Source organism: Ranitomeya variabilis, chromosome 6 (assembly GCF_051348905.1).
Source record: "Ranitomeya variabilis isolate aRanVar5 chromosome 6, aRanVar5.hap1, whole genome shotgun sequence".
NCBI classification, from domain to species: domain Eukaryota; kingdom Metazoa; phylum Chordata; class Amphibia; order Anura; family Dendrobatidae; genus Ranitomeya; species Ranitomeya variabilis.
In genome coordinates, this window is record NC_135237.1 from 549,110,770 (window position 1) to 549,137,219 (window position 26,450).

The window sequence follows — 26,450 nt, forward strand, 5'->3', positions numbered from 1 at the left end:
CTGTTAGAGTAGAGGAGTGGAAAGTAGAAAGGAGACTTCTCCAACTCTGGTTGTTTGTAAACAGAGTACAGATCTTGGTTGAGCAGCAGATAAAAGCATTTTGTAAAGGAGTATGAACAACTGCACAGTATTTGGGAGTATAGAAGGCAAAATAAGGTAATGACATATGTTACAAAAATTCATAGCTTTGGGTGACTAAGTTAAAGAAATAGAAAGACAAATTTCATGTATGTAGCTAAAAGGAAGACCTAACCAAAAGTTGAAGTTGTCCACGACTTTTCAACATTTGCCTTCTTCTGCCCTCTGAATTAAAGCTTGAAAATGTAAGAATTTTCTAAATACATTTGTCATAGAAAACATTATAACTTCATAACACATCTCCAGAGAGGGGGCATTCACCCCCCCCCCCCTCTCTGTCACACAGAATCTCTCAAGGCAAACTAAGAGCCTCCTTAAAGTAGAATTGCACAGTTGACATATTGGAAGGGAGGAAATTACGTATAGCTGAAAAGTGACAAAAGTAATTAAGACTCCCCAAAATAATAAAGGTAATGAAACAGGAGAGATCTTTTCTGTGATCCAGCTACCAAAAGCCCATGTGTTTACACATAGACGGAGAAGTGAAGAAGTATATTTGTCCCCAGGAAAAACATGCTGAGTTGAAAGGAAACTTTACATCTGCAACTAGACATTTAGGCATTGGTGAAATGTTATGAATATTGGGGTTTGTATAAATCCGCTATTAATGGGACATACATTTTCAACTTCAGGATTAATCGGAGAAGAATATGCATATTTTTTCATAACTGTGACAAAAGCCTACAAGCCCCAAATCAGTAGTGGCCAAATCACTGACAACAGCCATGACATGCTTCCTATACATGGAAAGGTAAAATTCCGATAAAAAATATGACTTTGATATTGAACGCCTGTGATCCTCAGGAGTGAAGATATTGTGAATGTTGAGAATATCATAATTTTCTGAACCTGAAGTCATATCCCAGGACCAGCCCAGTTATGAGCCCTGTGTGGGTGTAACTTAGGTGCTGAGAAAAGATCAAGGCAAATTATGATCTGGGTTCCTGTAGAGAGGTACATATTAGTGTATGCATGACTCATGTTCACTGGACGCTTCCAATGGAAGTGCTCTCCTTTGCTAAGCTGAGTCATCTCTGTGACCAGCGTAGTACGTTTCTCTGTTAATCCATTTTATTTTATACAATTGAATACGCTGTATTGTTTTGTCTCCTTTTCAAAATAATTTGTATACTTTTTATAAACAATGTCTATCATTCTAGATTAATTTTAAAATTTAACAGTTCTGTTCCTTTTGCTCTGTAAACCGCACTCCTGAAACCCATACACTACCAGAAACCAGGCATCTGATCGACCTGTAAAAAAAATGATTGGTGGTGGCAACAGGTAGTTCTTGGGTTATCGTGGAGTTAGCAGTGACCATACCAGGGTATATATATATTTCATGCACTGGAATCAGAGGTGTATATACCAAACACCCAATGTTAGTTTCCCAATAACCGGCCTATTAGTGGTAACAGCCGCAGCCTCATCTGTTAATCATCGGTGAATTGTGTAATTGTCCTTATGATAGGTGGCAGCAAAGGGATGTTCATAACAAAAAGATAACAGCACGGTGGGCTCAGTATGACCCCCTCCTGGCTGATATCTTTTACAATTGGTGGCAGCGGTGGGATCTGTTATGATCCCTAGTGGCTGAGGATCACAAATAGATCAGCAAGTGATTAAACTAAGGACGAGCTCTAGGGAGATGGTAACTGGACTGATCGCAAATCTGAACCTATCCAAAACAACTAGAGGTAGCCGGTGAACGTGCCTAAAAAATTCCTAGACGTCTCGAGCCAGCCTGAGGAACTAGCTACCCCTAAAGAGAAAGAAAGACCTCGCTTGCCTCCAGAGAAATAATCCGCAAAGATATAGAAGCCCCCAACAAATATTAACGGTGAAGTAAGAAGAAGGCACATACATAGGGATGAAATCAGATTCAGCAAAAGAGGCCCACTAGTACTAGAAAGCAGAAAATAGAGCAGGGGTCTATGCGATCAATAAAAAACCCTTACAAAATATCCATCCTGAGATTTCAAGAACCCACACACCAACTAACGGTGTGTGGGGAGAAACTCAGCCCACTAGAGCAACCAGCAAGCGAGGGAATTACATTTTAGCAAGCTGGAACAGAAAACATGATAAACACTGCTGATCAAAAAATGAACAAACAAAACTTAGCTTATCCTGGATGGACTGGGAGCAAGGTAGTCAGAAGGAATCTGAGTAGCACTGATTACATCGACAGCCGGCAACAAGTGGAAGTAAAACAGAGCTATATAGGAACCTCCCAGAGGATAACGAACCAGCTGATAGCCAGAGACCAGCAGGATAACAGGCAAAGCCACCAGGGGGAGCCCAAAACAAAAGTCACACCATACCACCAGTGACCACAAGAGGGAGCCTGAACACAGAGTTCACAACAGTACCCCCCCCTTGAGGAGGGGTCACCGAACCCTCATGAAAACCACCAGGGCGATCAGGATGAGCCACATGGAAGGCACGAACCAAATCGGCTGCATGAACATCAGAGGCGACAACCCAAGAATTATCCTCCTGACCATAGCCCTTCCATTTAACCAAATACTGGAGCCTCCGTCTAGAAATACGAGAATCCAAGATCTTCTCCACCACGTATTCCAATTCTCCCTCAACCAGCACCAGGGCAGGAGGCTCAACCGGAGGAACCACAGGCACCACATACCTCCGCAACAACGAGCGATGGAACACATTATGAATAGCAAATGATGCTGGGAGGTCCAGACGAAATGACACAGGGCCAAGGACTTCCAGAATCTTATAAGGACCGATAAACCGAGGCTTGAACTTAGGAGAGGAGACCTTCATAGGAACGAAGCGAGAAGACAACCACACCAAGTCCCCAACGCAAAGTCGGGGACCCACACAGCGACGGCGGTTGGCAAAGAGCTGAGCCTTCTCTTGAGACAGCTTCAAATTGTCCACCACATGATTCCAAATCTGATACAACCTATCAACCACAACATCCACTCCAGGACAGTCAGAAGGCTCCACCTGACCCGAGGAAAAACGAGGATGAAACCCCGAATTACAAAAGAAAGGAGAAACCAAAGTAGCAGAACTAGCCCGATTATTAAGGGCAAACTCGGCCAACGGCAAAAAAGTAACCCAGTCGTCCTGATCAGCAGAAACAAAACATCTTAAATAAGTCTCCAAGGTCTGATTAGTTCGCTCGGTTTGGCCATTCGTCTGAGGATGGAAGGCCGACGAAAAAGACAAATCAATGCCCAATTTAGCACAAAAGGTCCGCCAAAATCTAGACACAAACTGGGATCCTCTGTCAGAAACAATGTTCTCAGGAATCCCGTGCAAACGAACCACATTTTGAAAAAACAGTGGAACCAACTCGGAGGAGGAAGGCAACTTAGGCAAGGGCACCAAATGGACCATCTTAGAAAAACGATCACACACCACCCAGATGACAGACATTCTCTGAGAGACAGGGAGATCTGAAATAAAATCCATGGAAATGTGCGTCCAAGGCCTCTTCGGGACAGGCAAAGGTAACAGCAAACCACTGGCTCGAGAACAGCAAGGCTTAGCCCGAGCACAAATTCCACAAGACTGCACAAAGAAACGCACATCCCGCGACAAGGAAGGCCACCAAAAAGACCTGGCCACCAAGTCTCTGGTACCAAATATTCCAGGATGGCCCGCCAACACCGAAGAATGAACCTCGGAGATGACTCTGTTGGTCCATCTATCCGGGACAAACAGTCTCTCCGGTGGACAGCGATCAGGTCTATCCGCCTGAAACTCTTGCAGCACATGTCGCAAATCTGGGGAGATGGCAGACAAAATCACCCCTTCTCTAAGAATACCAGCCGGCTCTGAATCTCCAGGAGAGTCAGGCACAAAACTCCTAGAAAGAGCATCAGCCTTCACATTCTTCGAACCAGGCAGGTACGAAACCACGAAATCAAAACGAGAGAAAAACAACGACCAACGAGCCTGTCTGGGATTCAGCCGCTTGGCCGACTCGAGATAAATCGAATTCTTGTGATCAGTCAAGACCACCACACGATGCTTAGCTCCCTCGAGCCAATGTCGCCACTCCTCAAATGCCCACTTCATAGCCAACAACTCCCGATTACCAACATCATAATTCCGCTCGGCAGGCGAAAACTTTCTTGAAAAGAAAGCACATGGCTTCATCACAGAGTCATCGGAGGTTCTCTGCGACAAAACAGCCCCCGCTCCAATCTCGGAAGCATCAACCTCCACCTGGAAGGGAAGTGAGACATCTGGCTGACATAAGACCGGAGCCGAAGAAAACCGGCGCTTCAGCTCCCGAAAGGCCTCCACAGCCGCAGAGGACAAATTAGTCACATCAGAACCTTTCTTGGTCAAATCCGTCAAAGGCTTAACAACACCAGAAAAATTAGCTATGAAGCGACGGTAAAAATTAGCAAAACCCAACAACTTCTGAAGACTCTTAACCGATGTAGGCTGCGTCCAGTCATGAATAGCCTGAACCTTGACTGGGTCCATCTCAATAGTAGAAGGAGAAAAAATGAAACCCAAAAAAAGAAATCTTCTGGACTCCAAAAAGACATTTTGAGCCCTTCACAAATAAAGCATTGTCACGCAGGATCTGAAAGACCATCCTGACCTGCTTAACATGAGACTCCCAATCATCCGAAAAAAACAGAATATCATCCAGATACACAATCATAAACTTATCCAGATATTCACGGAAGATGTCGTGCATAAAGGACTGAAAGACTGAAGGAGCATTAGAAAGTCCAAAAGGCATCACCAGGTACTCAAAATGGCCTTCAGGCGTACTAAATGCAGTTTTCCATTCATCACCCTGTTTTATACGCACAAGGTTATGCGCACCACGAAGATCTATCTTGGTGAACCAACTAGACCCCCTAATGCGAGCAAACAAATCAGTTAACAATGGCAAAGGATACTGAAATTTGACCGTGATTTTATTCAAAAGGCGATAATCAATACAAGGTCTCAGGGAACCATCCTTCTTAGCCACAAAAAAGAATCCCGCACCAAGAGGGGAAGAGGACGGGCGAATATGTCCCTTCTCCAAAGACTCCTTTATATAACTCCGCATGGCAGCATGCTCCGGCACAGATAAATTGAAAAGTCGTCGCTTAGGAAACTTACTACCAGGAATCAAATTTATAGAACAATCACAGTCCCTATGAGGAGGTAGAGAATTGAGTTTGGGCTCCTCAAATACATCCTGGTAGTCTGACAAAAACTTGGGACTTCAGAAGGAGTGGACGAAGCAATTGACACCACAGGAGCGTCACCATGAATTCCCTGACAACCCCAACTTGACACAGACATAGCTTTCCAATCCAGGGCTGGATTATGAGTCTGCAACCATGGTAGACCCAACACGACAACATCATGCAAATTATGCAATACAAGAAAGCGAATCACCTCCTGATGAACAGGAGTCATGCACATGGTCACTTGTGTCCAGTACTGAGGTCTATTCGTAGCCAATGGCGTAGAGTCAATTCCCCTTAGTGGAATAGGGAATTTTAAAGGCTCCAAATCAAAACCACAGCGCCTGGCAAATGACCAATCCATCAGACTCAGGGCAGCACCTGAATCTACAAAGGCATTAACCGGGTGACAGGGAACAAATCAGGGTAACAGACAAAATGAACTTAGGCTGTAAAGTACCAATGGTGACAGATTTATCAACCTTTTTTTTGCGCTTAGAGCATGCTGAGATAACATGAGCTGAGTCACCACAGTAAAAGCACAACCCATTTTGCCGTCTATAATTTTGCCGTTCACTTCTGGTCAGAATTCTGTCACATTGCATAGATTCAGGTGTCTGTTCAGAAGACCCCGCCAAATGGTGCACAGGTTTGCGCTCCCACAACCGCCGATCAATCTGAATGGCCAGAGTCATTGACTCATTCAGACCTGCAGGCATAGGGAACCCCACCATGACATTCTTAATGGCTTCAGAAAGACCTTCTCTGAAATTTGCAGCCAGGGCACACTCATTCCACTGAGTAAGCACCGACCATTTCCGAAATTTCTGGCAGTACACCTCTGCTTCATCTTGCCCCTGCGAGAGGGCCAATAACGCTTTTTCAGCCTGGTTCTCAAGATTAGGTTCCTCATAGAGCAATCCAAGGGCCAGAAAAAACACATCCACACTGAGCAATGCAGGATCCCCTGGCGCCAATGCGAAGGCCCAATCTTGAGGGTCACCACGCAAAAAGGAAATAATAATCCTAACTTGCTGAACGGCATCACCAGAGGAACGAGGTTTCAAAGAAAGAAACAACTTACAATTGTTCTTAAAATTTAGGAACCTAGATCTATCTCCAGAAAACAACTCCGGAATAGGTATCCTAGGCTGAGACATAGGACTGTGAACAACAAAATCCTGAATACTCTGAACTCTAGCAGCAAGATGATCCAGACTGGAAGCCAAGCTCTGGACATCCATGTCAGCAGCTGAACTCAGAGCCACACCAAGATTAAGAGGAGGAGAGAAGCTAGCACAGCAGCTAGACACACGGCAACAACAAGGAAAAAAAAAAAAATTTCTCAAGGCTTCTTTTCTCCTGCTTCTGCCATGCAATTAACACTTTGCGGGCCGGCTGTACTGTTATGATCCCTAGTGGCTGAGGATCACAAATAGATCAGCAAGTGATTAAACTAAGGACGAGCTCTAGGGAGATGGTAACTGGACTGATCGCAAATCTGAACCTATCCAAAACAACTAGAGGTAGCCGGTGAATGTGCCTAAAAAATTCCTAGATGTCTCGAGCCAGCCTGAGGAACTAGCTACCCCTAAAGAGAAAGAAAGACCTCGCTTGCCTCCAGAGAAATAATCCGCAAAGATATAGAAGCCCCCAACAAATATTAACGGTGAAGTAAGAAGAAGGCACATACATAGGGATGAAATCAGATTCAGCAAAAGAGGCCCACTAGTACTAGAAAGCAGAAAATAGAGCAGGGGTCTATGCGATCAATAAAAAACCCTTACAAAATATCCATCCTGAGATTTCAAGAACCCACACACCAACTAACGGTGTGTGGGGAGAAACTCAGCCCACTAGAGCAACCAGCAAGCGAAGGAATTACATTTTAGCAAGCTGGAACAGAAAACATGATAAACACTGCTGATCAAAAAATGAGCAAACAAAACTTAGCTTATCCTGGATGGACTGGGAGCAAGGTAGTCAGAAGGAATCTGAGTAGCACTGATTACATCGACAGCCGGCAACAAGTGGAAGTAAAACAGAGCTATATAGGAACTTCCCAGAGGATAACGAACCAGCTGATAGCCAGAGACCAGCAGGATAACAGGCAAAGCCACCAGGGGGAGCCCAAAGCAAAAGTCACACCATACCACCAGTGACCACAAGAGGGAGCCTGAACACAGAGTTCACAACAGGGATCTGAGTGATCCCTCCAGTGTTCTTCTTCACAACAGGTGGCAGCAGTGGCATCTGTGTGACCCCTCCGGTGTTCTTCTTGACAATTGGTGGCAGCGGTGGGATCTGGTGACCCTTCCGGTGTCCTTCTTGACAATTGTTGGCAGTGGTGGTATCCGCGTGACTCCTTCGGTGTCCTTCTTGACAATTGGTGGCAGCGGTAGGATCTGGTGACCCCTTCGGTGTCCTTCTTGACAATTGGTGGCAGCGGTGGGATCTGCGTGACCCCTCTGGTGTCCTTCTTGACAATTTGTAGCAGCAGTGGGATCTGTGTCACCCTTTCAGTCAACCGGTCAAATTTTCCCTGTCCTACAGGCAGTAAAGGAAAAACACATTTTGACATCATTGCGAGGCTGCAGCAAAGGGTCTGTGGAAGTTCACATCTGCAAAAGTAATGGCTGGAGCAGGGCCGCCCAACCCCCTCAACCAAGGCCTGAGCGGAGGCCAGCATGACAAGGGGTTGGAGGTGGGTATTTAGGGTAATTGGGAGGAGGAACTAAGGATGGGGGGTTATATGGGGTAGTTAGGGGTGGGGCCTGTCAGTTCCCGCTCTTCAAACCCCCGGAGCATATCTCTCACCATGTCGGCGTTGGACCGGGTCTTGGAGAGCCTCAGGGCAGCGGCTGCTGTACACCCTGATGGCTGGCTGGAGGCGCAGGTGGCAGGAATCCTCGGCGGGAGCACGGTGGCTGCAGCGGCGTCCCCGCCGGAGCGGCGTGCGCGGAGATGCAGGCCTCCTGAAAGATTGTCCCCAGATATGGCTCCCCGGGCCTCCCGCAGGCGCAGGAGCCCCTCCAGGGACCCTCCAGGCCGGGCGCCGGTGAGTACCGTTGCCAGCAGGCCCCGGCCTGGGAGGAATCCTATCGCCGGGCAGGCCTCATCGGCGGCTGCTGGGCCTCAGTCTCGTGCGAGAAGGGGGGCGGAGCCAGCGCGCGCCAGGCAGCGAGGGAGGCTTAGCAGTGCGGGGGGCCGCAGCGGCGATGCTCCTGTCGCACGGCCTGTCCCTCTTCAAGTGAGCAGCGGTGGAGCCAGCGTGGGGGCGGACGGTGACGGGCGGCCCAGCCAGGTGCCGGTCCGGTCGTCGGGAGCAGGGAGCTATCCTGCACAACCGGACAACAGCGGGGGCGCAGCAGCGCTGCCTGATCGTGCGTGTGTCACACAGTGGGACTCGGCAGGAGCACCAGGACCAGCGAGCGTGTCGTCCAGAAGCGGAGGGACACCCTATTCGTCAGCGGCGGCACCGGGTCCTTCGTACGAGGTGCAACGATCACAGCAAGTTCCGCCGAGGCAGGAGTGCGGGCAGCAGGGACGTCAGGAGACCGGCATTCCGGCTGGAGGAGTCACAGCCTCCTCGCAGCCTGGTGAGTATATGTCTGTGTCTAGTCCAAGTATTTCAAATGTGTCCGTACCGGTTGTTGGTGGTACGCGGGGTAGTATGGCTGGTGCAGATGTAGTGCATGGGGCTGCTGTTGCAGGGGGCGTTGGGGTGCAGGAGGTGTTAGAAAGCGTTCAGGCTTTATTGACTAGGTTGGATAGGGGTTTATTGGAGCAGAGGCAGTTAGCTGCTTGGGTAGCCCCTTGCGGGCCCACAGTTGGTGTGGTGGCGACAGCACAGGTGCAGGCGTCTCCGGTTTCCGTGTCGGTGCAGACAGAAAAGGAGAAGGAATGCAGGGTGCATCTGGATGATAGGGCTCACGGGGAAGTCTATGTATGTTTTGAGGGTCCTTTGGGGGCCCATCTTAAAAAGGAAGTGAAAGAGAAAATTGGTAAGGATGAATACGTTGAGATTTTTTCGTTGCTTCCGCTTGAGAAGTTTCATTTGGATAAGGGGAAAAAGGAAGAAAGCAAGAAAGATGATGAGGAAAAGCGGAGGTGGCGGCTGATTCCGCAGACGTTTTCGAACTGGCTGCAGGCGTTTGCGATCTTCGCCAGCGTGATTGCCGAAAAAGCTCCGGAGAACGGCGCTGGGTTGTTTTGTTATATGGATGCCATTGGTGAGGCTTATCGGGTTTACGGGGGGCAGGCATGGCTCAGGTACGATGAGCAATTTCGGCAGCGGAAAGCTATCCGGCCTGCTATAAGGTGGGATCAGAAGGATATCGGTTTGTGGCTGCGGGTCATGGCGCAGTACAAATTCGGGCATTCCTTTCATGGGGGATCCGGATCCTCGGGTCAGGCCGGTGGGTCAGGTTCCGGGACACAGTCGGGTAATTCGGGAGAGCGTAAGCCGGGACTATGCTGGCAGTTCAATGAGGGGCAGTGCAGGTTTGGGTCCAACTGCAAATTTAAGCACCTCTGCTCCCATTGTAGCGGCTCTTCCCATGGGGCCGCAAAATGTTTTAAAAAAGGCAAGCCTAAGTCAGGGGCTGGTAATACCCAAGGGGGCGACTCCAGTGAGTTTGGAAAAGATGGCCCCTTATCTAAGTAGATACCCGGATAGGGTGAAGGCCGAATTAATATTTTCAGGTTTTAGGGATGGCTTTGTGATACCGGCACCTAATTTTGTGGTACCACAAGGGGTTAAGAATTTACGTTCTGCTTTGTTGCACGGTGCGGTGGTCACTGAAAAGTTAGGGAAGGAAGTGTTGTTGGGGCGTATGGCGGGCCCGTTTGAGGCGCCACCTTTGCCTGATTTAGTGGTGTCACCACTGGGGGTGGTGCCTAAGAAAGAGCCGGGTAAATTTCGTCTGATTCATCATTTGTCCTACCCGCGGGGGTTGTCCGTTAACGATGGTATAGCACCAGAGCTTTGCTCGGTGGTATACGTATCTTTTGATGAAGCGGTGGCGTGGGTGCGCAGGTGTGGAAAAGGGGCGCTGTTGGCAAAAACGGACATTGAATCAGCTTTTCGTTTGTTGCCAGTTCACCCCTCCAGTGTTAGATTGTTAGGTTGTTTTTGGAATGGGGGGTTTTTTGTGGACAGGTGTTTACCAATGGGTTGTTCCTTGTCATGCGCCTTATTCGAATCGTTTAGTTCATTTTTGGAGTGGGTGGTCCGTGATGTGTCCGGCTGTGATTCTATCATCCACTACCTGGACGATTTTTTGTGCGTCGGCCCAGCAGGGTCCGATTGTTGCCGGAGGTTGTTGAGCGCGGTTCAGTGGGTGGCTGATTTGTTCGGTGTCCCGCTGGCACCGGGAAAGACTGAGGGTCCGGACACGTGTCTTTCTTTTTTGGGCATTGTGATCGACACGGTGCGGTGGGAGTTTCGTTTGCCGATGGAGAAGGTGGAAGGTCTTCGGGCTGACGTGGCCAGGGCCTGTCGTTTAAAGAAGTTATCTTTGCGGGAGGTGCAGTCATTATTGGGGAAACTTAATTTTGCATGTCGGGTTTTGCCCATGGGGAGAGTTTTTTCCAGAAGGTTAGCTAATGCGACGGCTGGAGTTCGTGCCCCTCATCATTTCATCAGATTGTCTGCAGAGGTGAGGGAGGATTTGGTAGTCTGGAACAAGTTTTTGAAGGACTATAATGGGCGCTCATTGATCATGGATGAGGTGATGGATAGCGACACGCTGGAGTTGTTTACGGACGCCGCAGGGGGGATTGGTTTTGGAGCGTATTTTCGCGGGCAGTGGTGTGCGGAACAATGGCCTGAGGCTTGGATTGCTGCCGGCTTGGTTAGGAATATCGCGTTGTTGGAGATTTTTCCCATCCTTGTGGCGGTCCATTTATGGCAAAAAGATTTCCGTGACAGGCGTGTGCGCTTTAATTGTGATAACATGGGGGTCGTTTGCGCTATCAACGGGCTTTCAGCGTCATCGCCGCCTGTGGTGCGCGTGCTGAGGCAGTTGGTTTTGTCATGCTTAGCGTTGAATGCGCATGTGACAGCATCCCATGTGCCAGGTTCTCACAATTCTATTGCTGATTCTCTTTCTCGTTCGCAGTTCGACCGTTTCCGTTTGTTGGTCCCGGAGGCAGAAGTCGTCGGCTTGAGATGCCCTGCGGAGCTTTGGCAGGTGGTGTTCGAGACGCAGAAGGTTTGATTAGGTCGTCGCTCGCGCCTAGAACGTGGGATGCCTATCAGACAGTGTGGTCGTCTTGGGAGGGTTTTTTGGCAGCAAGGCACTTTGAGGCGAGCACAGAGGATCAGGTGGGGGCATTATTATCTTGGCTAAGTGTTTGGGCATCTGAAGGTTGGTCTGCGGCTAAGGTGTCACGTACTTTGGCGGCGCTAGCCTTTGGTTTTAAATTAAGGGGGCAACGAGATCTGTCCAAGGTCTTTTTGGTCAGGCAGGCGGTAAAAGGTTTTCGGAGGCGGCAAGGTCAGGTGGACTCTAGACGCCCGGTTTCGTTTGCCCTGTTGGAGCGATTGGGGGAGATTTTGCCTTCGGTGTGTTCGTCGGAGTTTGAATGCAGTCTTTTCAGGTTGGCATTTTCGTTGGCATTTTTCGGGGCGCTTAGACTTGGGGAGCTGGTGTCTCCCAGTAAACATGTATCGGGGGGCATTCTAGCGAAGGATGTGTTATTGTCTCCTGGGAGGGTGGAATTTTGGTTGCGAAGGTCTAAAACGGATCAGGAAGGTCGGGGTCAGCAAGTGGTATTGGGGAAGGTTGCGAGTTCGGTTATGTGTCCAGTGAGTTGTTTAGCTAATTTTTGTAGGCTGCGGCCGATGGGGGAAGGTGCTTTATTGTGTCATGCGGATGGTACGTTTCTGTCCAGATATCAATTTACGGTGATTTTCAGGAAGGCGGTGCGATTGTTGGGGCTGGACAGTTCATGCTTTGCTCCTCACTCTTTTCGTATCGGGGCGGCAACTGAGGCCGCTTTGGGTGGTTTGGGTAGTGAGGACATTCGTCGAATTGGACGGTGGCGGTCCATTCGGTATCGTAGTTATGTTAGGCCTCAGTGGGTGACCGCAGAATAGTTATGCCTCGTGGTTTAGGGGTATTTGCTTGCCTTTCTGTTTTGTTTAGTGTTGTTTTTTGTTGTTTCAGGGTCTCCGCCGGTATTGGTGTGGATCTTTGGTCACTCGTTCGTTCACTGGGGAGCCTTGCGTGCGGACGTACGGAGAGAGGGGAGACAACTGGGTTTCGAGCGAGCGGTGGCTGTGGTCCGGTGGTTGGGTTTCCGGGGTATGCTCTGGAACGGAGTTTTGAAAGAAGTGCACAACAGCGTGAGTTTGGACAGGGCACCGGATATTTTGGTGTTGCACGCCGGGGGAAACGACCTTGGAGTACGACCTTTCAGGGAATTGGTGAGGGACATCAAGCAGGATTTGTTGCGGTTGTGGGTGTTGTATCCTGGCCTTACTGTTGTTTGGTCGGAAATTGTGCCACGTTCTCGTTGGCGGAATATGCGATCTTGTGTTAAAATTAACAAGGCCAGGGTGAAGGTGAACAGGGCTGTGTCAGCGTTTGTGTCACGGAACGGGGGCGTGGCGGTGCGCCATTTTGAATTAGAGAAGGCTGAAGGGAGTTTTTGGTTGGGGGACGGTGTGCATTTAAATGCGGTGGGTAGTGATCTGTGGGCTTTGGGCCTGCAAGAAGGGATTGAAAGGGCCATGGCTTTTCGGTCTGGGGGGGTCTCGGGCCTTTGAGGTGGTCATCGGCCCTCGTGGTGGCGGCTGGGGGGAGTCCTTGGAGTTGGTGTAAATTGGTTCTGGGGATCCATCGGTATATGGGTCCCCTGTTTTCGGAGTTTAACAGGTGTTGGATCTGGTGAATTGTGGTGGGGACTTTCGGCCGGGGTGGCCGAATCCCCGTGAAGTTTTGGTGAACAGTTAAACCTTTGGGTTTATTGGTGCTCCCGAGCCAGAGTGGTAACGGCTGGGAGTAACTATGTGTTTATGGTTATGTTCACGGTTATGTTTTTGGATATTCGCCAGATCCTTTGTAGCTTCAAGGACTCCTCCTAGTACAAGAGTAATATTTACATTGTTGTTATTTATTTTATGTGTTAAATAAAAGGCTGCTGTGGCCAAATTATTCCAAAGATAATTCTTGTCACGTGTTTTTTGTGTGAATGGGAGTGTGGAGGGGTAACGGAGGAAAAGAGAGGTGATCAAGGGGTGGGTCATGTGGTGAGAGGCGCTCACCCGGTATACCCAGGGTCTCGACAATACCAATGTCATGTCTCATGCGAGGCTGGAGAAGGAGAAACCATCAGAGGGAATTAGAAACCAGGGCAAAGCTGACGGTCAGGATCACATGACTGTATCTGCACAGTGGAAACGGGTCAAGAAAAATAAATGTATTTATAAAAATGTTCTTTTTTTAAGCTTTAAATCACAGGGTGATTGATGAAAAGTGATGAACAACCCCCTGAAAGTGGTTGTCAACTTCTGGGAGAAAATAAAAAAAGATGAACTACCCTAGCAGGATTTTTTTTCAAAGATTTTACGTCTTGAAACAGGATTGTGTCTTAAAAACCTTCCCTAATCCCAGTCATCTATTTTAAAATTTTGCATTAAAATTAAAACAATTTTTTTTCACCCTTTACATAGTACCCTACACTAATTTAAAGCAAACATATTCATTTGATGCTAAGTCCATGTAAAATGCAGAATGCCCCGTCAAATGTCAAATATACAAACTTTCTCTCCAAGTGTAAAAATTCACAGATTGTTACACAGATATGAGATGAACAGATAGACGATAGACAGTCCAATTAATTTACAATTTCCAAGCAGGACTCGGCTCATTAACTCATCCTCATTTAGGCTGAATACCGCCTATTAGTGAACCGGCACCTCTCTTATCGCAGAATGTCACCCTGCCTAGTCTTTTGGGAGACTTGTCAAGGTTTGTTAGTTATTTCTCCAATTAAGCCAGCAAGGCACAAGAGAACATGGAGACATTAACCTAACACCTATTCTCCTGCTGTCGTGAAAAGGAAATTAAATTTTTACTCTGATACAACACGTTATCAAAGAAGCTATCATGTGTCGCCAAGTGGTATACAAAAATATAACCGTGTGAGTGTAAACAGGCAGATAGGACTACAGCTGTCACTGCTGTCTGCAGGAATCTAAAAATCTGTCTGCACTAAATGTACATAAGTTCATAAAGGGCAGAAGTTATATTCTTATACATAGGGGGCAGTATTAGGCTGGTTTCACATTTGCGTTTTTTGCGGGAAAAACGCATGCGTTTTTTTCCCTATGTTTAACATTAAAAACGCATGCGTTTTTTCGCATGCGTTTTGCCACGTTTGACGACGCATGCGTTTTTTCTATGCTTGCGTTTTTTTGCGGAAATGCAACATGTAGTAATTTCTAGAGGTGTTTTTTTGCCGCATAGTATTGCTGTCTATGTAAACACATGCGTTTTTAAGCACATGCGTTTGCTTGCGTTAAAAACGCATGCGTTTTTATAGAAAAAAACAAGAATACACCCTGATAAGCCACCCCCCACCATCAACGTGATAAAGGGATCCTAACCCTAACCCTACCCCTAACCCTAACCCTAAGGATCCAAACCCTAACCCTAACCCTACCCCTAACCCTAACCCTACCCCTAACCCTTTCCCTACCCCTAACCCTAACCCTAACAATATGACAGTGAATACTCTACGAGTTTATATTTTTAGTACTCTATAGCAATACCGTATATATTGGGGTGTCCACATTTAACAAAGCTTTTTATTAGAAGAATGTCCTGGTCACCAGGTCAACATAATAGCCAATCCCTATGGATCCCTAGGGTTAGGGTTAGGGGTAGGGTTAGGGTTAGGGTTTGGATCCCTAGGGTTAGGGGTAGGGTTAGGGTTTGGATCCCTAGGGTTAGGGTTAGGGGTAGGGTTAGGGTTAGGGTTTGGATCCCTAGGGTTAGGGTTAGGGGTAGGGTTAGGGTTAGGGTTTGGATCCCTAGGGTTAGGGGTAGGGTTAGGGTTTGGATCCCTAGGGTTAGGGTTAGGGGTAGGGTTAGGGTTAGGGTTTGGATCCCTAGGGTTAGGGATAGGGTTTGGATCCCTTTATCACCTTGATGGTGGGGGGTGGCTTATCAGTGACCTGGTGACCAGGACATTCTTTCAATAAAAAGCTACCCCTAACCCTAACCCTAGGGATCCAAACCCTAACCCTACCCCTAACCCTAACCCTAACCCTAGGGATCCTAACCCTAACCCTATCCCTAACCCTAACCCTAGCTATTTCTATTTATAGTGGGTTTTCTAGTTGATTTTGATGATTGGCAGCTGTCACACACTTCTCAGCATGCGTTTCAAAATCGCAAACGCATGAAAAAACGCATGTAAACGCGTCAAAACGCCGCATTTTTTTAACGCATGCAAAAACGCATGCGTCTAAAAAACGCAGTGTTTGCACGCGTTTACATGCGTTTTTTCACCACCTGCGTTTTTTTTTAAACGCTGCGTTTTTAAACGCAAATGTGAAACTAGCCTTATAGTAGTTATATTCATTCATTGTTCATAGGGGCAGTATTATAGTAGTTATATTCTTGTACATAGCGGCAGTATTATAGTAGTTATATTCTTGTACATAGGAGCAGTATTATAGTAGTTATATTCTTGTACATAAGAGCAGTATTATAGTAGTTATATTCTTGTACATAGGGGGCAGTATTATAGTAGTTATATTCTTGTACATAGGAGCAGTATTATAGTAGTTATATTCTTGTACATAGGGGCAGTATTATAGTAGTTATATTCTTGTACATAGGGAGCAGAATTATAGTAGTTATATTCTTGTACATAGGAGCAATATTATAGTAGTTATAGTCTTGTACATAGGGGCAGTATTATAGTAGTTATATTCTTGTACATAGGAGCAGTATTATAGTAGTTATATTCTTGTACATAGGAGCAGTATTATAGTAGTTATATTCTTGTACATAGGAGCAGTATTATAGTAGTTATATTCTGGTACACAGGAGCAGTATTATAGTAGTTATATTCTTGTACATAGGGGCAGTATTAAAGTAGTTATATTATTACACATAGGGGGCAGAATTATAGTAGTTATATTCTTGTACATAGGAGCAGTATTATAGTAGTTATATTCTTGTACATAGGGGGCACTATTATAGTAGTTATATTCTTGTACATAAGAGCAGTATTATAGTAGTTATATTCTTGTACATAGGGGCAGTATTATAGTAGTTATATTCTTGTACATAGGAGCAGTATTATAGTAGTTATTCTTGTACATAGGAGACAGTGTTATAGTAGTTATATTCTTGTACATAGGAGCAGTATTATAGTAGTTTGTCTCCTTCCCCATAATCCTGTAGAATGTAAGTCCGCAAGGGCAGGGTCCTCGCCCCTCTGTATCAGTCCGTCATTGTTAGTTTGTTTACTGTAAGTGATATCTGTAACTTGTATGTAACCCCTTCTCATGTACAGCACCATGGAACCAATGGTGCTATATAAATAAATAATAATAATAATAATAATAATAATAGTTATATTTATTGTACATAGGAGCAGTATTATAGTTATATTCTTGTTCATAGGGGGCAGTATTATAGTAGTTATATTATTGTACATAGGGGCAGTATTAAAGTAGTTATATTCTTGTACACAGGAGCAGTATTATAGTAGTTATATTCTTGTACAATGGGGCAGTATTAAAGTAGTTATATTATTAGACATAGGGGGCAGAATTATAGTAGTTATATTCTTGTATATAGGGGGCAGTATTATAGTAGTTATATTCTTGTACATAGGAGCAGTATTATAGTAAAGAAAAAGCAACGAAGATCAGCTCACCTCCTCTCAGTCCCAGCGCACGGATCATGCAGTGCTGCAAGTAGTACGAAGGAAAAGCAGAAGTCCAGCGTGGGTGATGTCCATAAAAAATACCTTTTATTCCATTTTTGTTAAAAAGCACATAAATCCAAAGTCCATCTTCATATCCATAGACACAAAAACGGGTGATTCATACCAGTGACAGTCACAGGCTTAAAGTGCATTAAAATCAAACGCGTTTCAACGGTCGTGCCGCCTTACTCATTGTGATATGGTATGATGTGGTATGAATCACCCGTTTTTGTGTCTATGGATATGAAGATGGACTTTGGATTTATGTGCTTTTTAACAAAAATGGAATAAAAGGTATTTTTTATGGACATCACCCACGCTGGACTTCTGCTTTTCCTCAGTATTATAGTAGTTATATTCTTGTACATAGGAGCAGTATTATAGTAGTTATATTCTTGTACATAGGAGCAGTATTATAGTAGTTATATTCTTGTACATAGGGGCAGTATTATAGTAGTTATATTCTTGTACATAGGGGCAGTATTATAGTAGTTATATTCTTGTACATAGGGGCAGTATTATAGTAGTTATATTCTTGTACATAGGGGCAGTATTATAGTAGTTATATTCTTGTACATAGGGGCAGTATTATAGTAGTTATATTCTTGTACATAGGAGCAGTATTATAGTAGTTATATTCTTGTACATAGGGGCAGTATTATAGTAGTTATATTCTTGTACATAGGAGCAGTATTATAATAGTTATATTCTTGTACATAGGAGCAGTATTATAGTAGTTATATTCTTGTACATAGGAGCAGTATTATAGTAGTTATATTCTTGTACATAGGGGCAGTATTATAGTAGTTATATTCTTGTACATAGGAGCAGTATTATAGTAGTTATATTCTTGTACATGGGAGCAGTATTATAGTAGTTATATTCTTGTACATAGGAGCAGTATTATAGTAGTTATATTCTTGTACATAGGAGCAGTATTATAGTAGTTATATTCTTGTACATAGGAGCAGTATTATAGTAGTTATATTCTTGTACATAGGAGCAGTATTATAGTAGTTATATTCTTGTACATAGGAGCAGTATTATAGTAGTTATATTCTTGTACATGGGAGCAGTATTATAGTAGTTATATTCTTGTACATAGGAGCAGTATTATAGTAGTTATATTCTTGTACATAGGAGCAGTATTATAGTAGTTATATTCTTGTACATAGGGGACAGTATTATAGTAGTTATATTCTTGTACATAGGGGCAGTATTATAGTAGTTATATTCTTGTACATAGGGGCAGTATTATAGTAGTTATATACTTGTACATAGGGGGCAGTATTATAGTAGTTATATTCTTGTACATAGGAGCAGTATTATAGTAGTTATATTCTTGTACATAGGGGCAGTATTATAGTAGTTATATTCTTGTACATAGGAGCAGTATTATAATAGTTATATTCTTGTACATAGGAGCAGTATTATAGTAGTTATATTCTTGTACATAGGAGCAGTATTATAGTAGTTATATTCTTGTACATAGGGGCAGTATTATAGTAGTTATATTCTTGTACATAGGAGCAGTATTATAGTAGTTATATTCTTGTACATGGGAGCAGTATTATAGTAGTTATATTCTTGTACATAGGAGCAGTATTATAGTAGTTATATTCTTGTACATAGGAGCAGTATTATAGTAGTTATATTCTTGTACATAGGAGCAGTATTATAGTAGTTATATTCTTGTACATAGGAGCAGTATTATAGTAGTTATATTCTTGTACATAGGAGCAGTATTATAGTAGTTATATTCTTGTACATGGGAGCAGTATTATAGTAGTTATATTCTTGTACATAGGAGCAGTATTATAGTAGTTATATTCTTGTACATAGGAGCAGTATTATAGTAGTTATATTCTTGTACATAGGGGACAGTATTATAGTAGTTATATTCCTGTACATAGGGGGCAGTATTATAGTAGTTATATTCTTGTACATAGGAGCAGTATTATAGTAGTTATATACTTGTACATAGGGGGCAGTATTATAGTAGTTATATTCTTGTACATAGGAGCAGTATTATAGTAGTTATATACTTGTACATAGGGGGCAGTATTATAGTAGTTATATTCTTGTACATAGGGGCAGTATTATAGTAGTTATATACTTGTACATAGGGGGCAGTATTATAGTAGTTATATTCTTGTACATAGGAGCAGTATTATAGGCTAATTTCTCCTTTCATGCAAAACGTTAAATTATGGCAGCAAAACCTTATACTTTCTGTTATAAATGCAGAACACACAGCTCAAAATTGGTAGAGAATAATTAAAAGAAAGTATATATATATATATATATATGTACGGTATCTTTTAAAAAAATGTTCAAATCTTAACTTAAATTAACTTTTTTTTCTTTATCAAAATGTATTTTTTCCTTTAATGGAGGCAAAGAAGCTCAGATCACAAAAAAAGAAGCAGCGACAGATTAAGGGCTCACTCACACCACTGTATAAATCGGTCTGGTGCTGTCTGATTTTTTGTCGGATAGCACTTGGATCAAAGTTATCCAATAGGGCATAGCTGATGACCGATTTTTCCATTTGTGGAAAAAAATCGCAGAATGCGGTTAATTCCCTCCGAATTTGGAGGGGTGTGAGAAAAAAAAGAAGTACAGCATCTTATTAGTTCTGTAGCATTGGACACTGTAAATTGTCCTCTAAAAGATTAATGGCAAGTGATAAAAAAAAAAGTCATGTCACTTTTCTGGATGAAAATCGTATCGATTTTTTTTATATGCTTATTTGATCTCATTTGATTTGATTTTTTGATAATATCGCTCGGGGGGCACAGCTTTGCACAGTTTGAAGAGCTCAGATGTCTTTTTATATTCATTATTGGCCATTGACATGGTAAAACATCAGTATTTTGCAGGCTTCACTCCCACACACTTTTACCATTACCCCGATTATAAAACCGCCTGGCGGCACAGTCCAGGTTGTCATAGCTGCAGCAAAAACTTTTCGTAAAGGTTCAAGTTTTAGACGCTTTTATATCAAGTGAAAAACATAAGTTTCAATGTTGTATCTATAAAGCTGTGAAAAAAAATATTTACCTCCTTTCAGCTGCCCTCTGTAATTCCACATATGTCACACTGGATGGGTTACTGTTGTTCATACTATTAATAAAAAGTAAGTACCCCCCATACACTTAAAGAGACTGTATAGAATTACAAAAACACATTTGCTTTCCTCCTACATGAGCACCACACATATACATAGGTTGTGTCCAGTTTTTGCAGCTCAGCAGTAAATAAGTCCGACTTAGTCATATAGCAATTTCTAAGGTTCTGGGATTCCATTGAGCCAAAAGAAGAAGACTTGAGAAAGTAGTGAACCTTCTAAAAAGTAATCGGCCAGCCAAACTTAGTACCGAGTGGCATAAACTTAGCTGAAAGGTTTGTAGACATCTCCAAAGAACAAACCCAAGTCAAGAAGGTCTTTTTAGATTTAGTTAACGTCAGCCATGGATTGCTCTTACTCATATTAGTAACTGACTCCGATCCAGTTTACAATCCAATTTCCTTATCTCAGAAGTGGAACTTTCTGGACAAGTCTCGTTAATCTACAGAAAGAACCAAGAACAGTAACATATAGGAGTGGTAGTGATGTGATACTAGATTCCACCAGCTAAAAATCCAAGAATGATAACATATGATGTGATGCTCCAAGAGCAGTAACATATGATGGTGGTGATCTAAGAAAAGTAACATATAGTGGTGGTAATGAGTTTCCCGTTACCTTTGCTAACTGAAAATCCAAGAATGGTAACATATCGTGGTGATCAAAGAACAGTCACACATAGTGGTGGTGATGAGTTACCCATAGCCTCAACCAACTGAAAATCAAAGAATAGTAACATATGGTGGTGGTGATCCAAGGACAGTCACATACAGTACAGACCAAAAGTTTGGACACACCTTCTCATTTAAAGATTTTTCTGTATTTTCATGACTATGAAAATTGTACATTCACACTGAAGGCATCAAAACTATGAATTAACACACGTGGAATTATATACTTAACAAAAAAGTAGCCACCTTTTGCTTTGATGACTGCTTTGCACACTCTTGGCATTCTCTTGATGAGCTTCAAGAGGTAATCACCAGAAATGATTTTCACTTCACAGGTGTGCCCTGTCAGGTTTAATAAGTGGGATTCCTTGCCTTATAAATGGGGTTGGGACCATCAGTTGTGTTGAGCAGAAGTCTGGTGGATACACAGCTGATAGTCCTACTGAATAGACTGTTAGAATTTGTATTATGGCCAGAAAAAAGCAGCTAAGTAAAGAAAAATGAGTGGCCATCATTACTTTAAGAAATGAAGGTCAGTCAGTCCGAAAAATTGGGAAAACTTTGAAAGTGTCCCCAAGTGCAGTTGCAAAAACCATCAAGCGCTACAAAGAAACTGGCTCACATGAGGACCGCCCCAGGAAAGGAAGACCAAGAGTCACCTCTGATTCTGAGGATAAGTTTATCCGAGTCACCAGCCTCAGAAATCGCAGGTTAACAGCAGCTCAGATTAGAGACCAGGTCAATGCCACACAGAGTTCTAGCAGCAGACACATCTCTACAACAACTGTTAAGAGGAGACTTTGTGCAGCAGGCCTTCATGGTAAAATAGCTGCTAGGAAACCACTGCTAAGGACAGGCAACAAGCAGAAGAGACTTGTTTGGGCTAAAGATTAAGAACACAAGGAATGGACATTAGACCAGTGGAAATCTGTGCTTTGGTCTGACGAGTCCAAATTTGAGATCTTTAGTTCCAACCACCGTATCTTTGTGCGACGCAGAAAAAGTGAACGTATGGACTCTACATGCCTGGTTCCCACCGTGAAGCATGGAGGAGGAGGTGTGATGGTGTGGGGGGGCTTTGCTGGTGACACTGTTGGGGATTTTTTCAAAATTGAAGGCATACTGAACCAGCATGGCTACCACAGCATCTTGCAGCGGCATGCTATTCCATCCAGTTTGCGTTTAGTTGGACCATCATTTATTTTTCAACAGGACAATGACCCCAGACACACTTCCAGGCTGTGTAAGGGCTATTTGACCAAGAAAGAGAGTGATGGGGTGCTACGCCTGATGACCTGGCCTCCAGAGTCACCAGACCTGAACCCAATCGAGATGGTTTGGGGTGAGCTGGACCGCAGAGTGGAGGCAAAAGGTCCAACAAGTGCTAAGCATCTCTGGGAACTCCTTCAAGATTGTTGGAAGACCATTTCTGGTGACTACCTCTTGAAGCTCATCAAGAGAATGCCAAGAGTGTGCAAAGTAGTCATCAAAGCAAAAGGTGGCTACTTTGAAGAACCTAGAATATAAGACATATTTTCAGTTGTTTCACACTTTTTTGTTAAGTAAATAATTCCACATGTGTTAATTCATAGTTTTGGTGCCTTCAGTGTGAATTTACAATTTTCATAGTCATGAAAATACAGAAAAATCTTTAAATGAGAAGGTGTGTCCAAACTTTTGGTCTGTACTGTATAGTGGTGGTAACATATAGCGGTGGTAATGTGATGCCCGTAATTTCCACCAAGTGAAAATCCAATAATAGTAGCATTTGGTGATTGAGATCCAAGAACAGTTACATATGGCGGTGCTGAGCTAAGAGATGTCACATATGGTGGTGGTAATCTAAGAACTCTCACATATGGTGGTGTTGATCTAAGAACAGTCACATATGGTGGTGGTGATCTAAGAACAGTCACATATGGTGGTGGAGATCCAAAAATAGTCACATATGATGGTGGTGATCCAAGAACAGTCACATGTGGTGGTAGTCTAAGAACAGTCACATATGGTGGTGGTGATCTAAGAACAGTCACATATGGTGGTGGAGATCTAAGAACAGTCACATATGGTGGTGCTGATCTAAGAACTGTCACATATGGTGGTGGAGATCCAAAAATAGTCACATATGGTGGTGGTGATCTAAGACCAGTCACATGTGGTGGTAATCTAAGAACAGTCACATATGGTGGTGGTGATCTAAGAACAGTCACATATGGTAGTGCTGATCTAAGAACTGTCATATATGGTGGTGGAGATCCAAGAACAGTCACATATGGTGGTGCTGATCTAAGAACTGTCACATATGGTGGTGGAGATCCAAAAATAGTCACATATGGTGGTGGTGATCTAAGAACAGTCACATGTGGTGGTGGAGATCCAAGAACAGTCACATGTGGTGGTGCTGATCTAAGAACTGTCACATATGGTCGTGGTGATCTAAGAACAGTCACATGTGGTGGTAATCTAAGAACAGTCACATATGGTGGTGGTGATCTAAGAACAGTCACATATGGTGCTGGTGATCTAAGAACAGTCACATATGGTGGTGGTGATCTAAGAACAGTCACATGTGGTGGAGATCCAAGAACAGTCACATATGGTGGTGGAGATCCAAGAATAGTCACATATGGTGGTGGTGATCTAAGAACAGTCACAAATGGTGGTGGTGATCTAAGAACAGTCACATATGGTGGTGGTGATCTAAGAACAGTCACATATGGTGGTGGAGATCCAAAAATAGTCACATATGGTGGTAGTGATCTAAGAACAGTCACATATGGTGGTGGTGATCTAAGAACAGTCACATATGGTGGTGGAGATCCAAAAATAGTCACATATGGTGGTGGTGATCTAAGAACAGTCACAGTCACATGTGGTTGTGATCAAAGAACAGTCACATATGGTGGTGGTGATCTAAGAACAGTCACATATGGTGGTGGAGATCCAAGAACAGTCACATATGGTGGTGCTGATCTAAGAACTGTCACATATGGTGGTGGTGATCTAAGAGATCTAAGAATAGTAACATATGGTAGTGATCGAAGAACAGTCACATATGGTGGTGGTGATCTAAGAATGGTCACATATGGTGGTGGTGATCTAAGAACAGTAACATATAGTGGTGGAGATCCAAGAACTGTGACATATAGTGGTGGCGATGAGATATCCGTAACCTCTACTAACTGAAAATCCAAGAATAGTAACATATGGTGGTGGTGATCCAAGAACAGTGAAATATAGTGGTAGTAATGAGTTACCCGTAACCTCCACCAACTGAACATCCAAGAATAGTAACATAGGGTGGTGGTGATCTTAAAACAGTCAGATGTGGTGGTGATCTAAGAACAGACACACATAGTGGTGGTTATGAGTTCCCCGTTACCTCCACCAGCTGAAAATCCAAGATGAGTAATATATGGTGGTGGAGATTCAAGAACAGAAACATATGGTGATGATGATTTAAGAACAGTTACATATAGTGGTGGTGGTCTAAGAACAGACTCATAGAATGATGGTGATGAGATACCCATTACCTCCACTGATTGTACAATAATATCTTATGGTGGTAGTGATCTAAGAAGAGTCACATATAATGGTGGTGATGTGATGTCCATAGCCTCCACCAACTGAAACTCCAAGAAAGATAACTTGTGGTGGTGATGATGTGATGCCCATAGGCTTCACCAATTTAGGAGGTTTCCATCATCCACACTTCTTAATCAGATCAAATTTTCCAATCCAGTTGCAAAAATTGCAGCTTGAACAGTTCATAAAATAAGAACATCCAGCATACTGTCCCTAGTATTAGATCAAACTGCGAGCCATAGCTTCACCCCATCCAAACTACAATTGTTATATAACAAAGTGGGGGAAAGTCGAATTTTACCGTTGGCTCAACCTTTCCTAGTTATGTCCCGAGGAGCCACAATTTACATGGGTATCAACTGGGATTCTCTCCTGTCAAGTTAGTGGTGTTCCCTAATAGCTAATCAGATGAGAGGGGCACAGATAAGGTCTTGGTCGCTCCCCAAGCTTTCTGCCCCATGACCTTCATCATCCTTAATCTTACATATGAATGTCCTAGGTGATGAGTCCTTCCTGATTTTAATCCTAGTGGAGATACTGAGGCAGGAGCCAAAATGAGAAGTTTCAACAATTGAAAGATCAACACAAAGTCAACTAAAAATTCTTCCGTAATGAGCGGAAAGACCAAAACTAAGACGTAAGAAGGATATGAATCCAGTTAGTTGGCATAAGGACAATATTTCCCTTGAAAAGGTACAAAACTCTTCTTCGGAGTCATGTATACTCTCATTCTTGGACAGGTTTCATCACTATAATCTTCAAGGATTCTCTGATCTGAGTTCTGGACTTTTTCCCATCCATTACCTGTCAGATCCATCAAGCTTATATCCGAGCGATAAGTGCGAAGTTCGGCCATCTTGGGACAGGCTTTATATAGTGCAGTGCGGTTTATATATTTATTTTGGTACATAGGTCACATTCAAAGGGGAAATGTAGAACAGAGATACGCTCCAAGCAAAAACCATTGTGCCCTTTCCAGAAGGTCATAATCGTCTTCTTCTTCTTTGCACGCTGTGGGATATAGAAATTTCAATTCTGTAAAGTTACGACAGCCAAAGCGGGACAGCCATGGGTCAAAAGTGTAAGGAAGGCAGGTTGCTTTCATGTAGTGGATTAACTGTAGCAACGCAAAAGCTTTACTTAATGTAAGACACTGAAAAGTATGGCGGTTCCATGAAACAACGTGTCCCCCTCTCTGGTTTCAGCTCCATCTGGACAGTCGTGATCGCTGCAGTCAATCACTGTCCACTAGAGTTGAGCAAAAAGATTTGCCGCACCCTGGTCTAGCAGCCATGACGGTACTTTGTAGCCACTGGACCACCGTGGCATTCTCAACACCTTTTCTGATTGGTAGTCCCCTACCATGTCATGTGTTTGTCTTGCCGCAACATAATGACCTAGTGAGGGTGGGGATATTCTTGGTGTTCTGGACCGGCGGTCACCAACTATCAACGTGGCAACTGGACCATGGTCCTGCACATCTTTTGCTCAACCGTACTGGTGGCAACTGACACATATCCCCCCATCACTGATCTTCCTGTGCTGTCAGGTCAGACATGTGACCATGTAAAAAATAAGTCAGCGCCGCAGCCTCCAATAGTCATGGACCGCAGCAATTAGCCCAGCTGAGAATTGCATCCACCTTCCCGCCGGCGATCACACACACACTCGACACCTTCACCCCCTTAAGTAATAGAGTGGGAAAGGGTTAAATAATTCCTTAAAATTGGACGTTTACTCAGTACTTATTTAATACATCAGGATCAATTATACAGCAGAACAAGACCATCA

The 26,450-nt window shown here is 43.9% G+C and overlaps 1 protein-coding gene across 1 annotated transcript in view; it reads right to left on the reverse strand.

The window, feature by feature from the left end:
* Positions 1 to 26,450, reverse strand: part of KCNQ3 (potassium voltage-gated channel subfamily Q member 3) — a 262,622-nt gene that overhangs the window by 110,610 nt on the left and 125,562 nt on the right. The gene's annotated exons all lie outside the window — the stretch shown is intronic.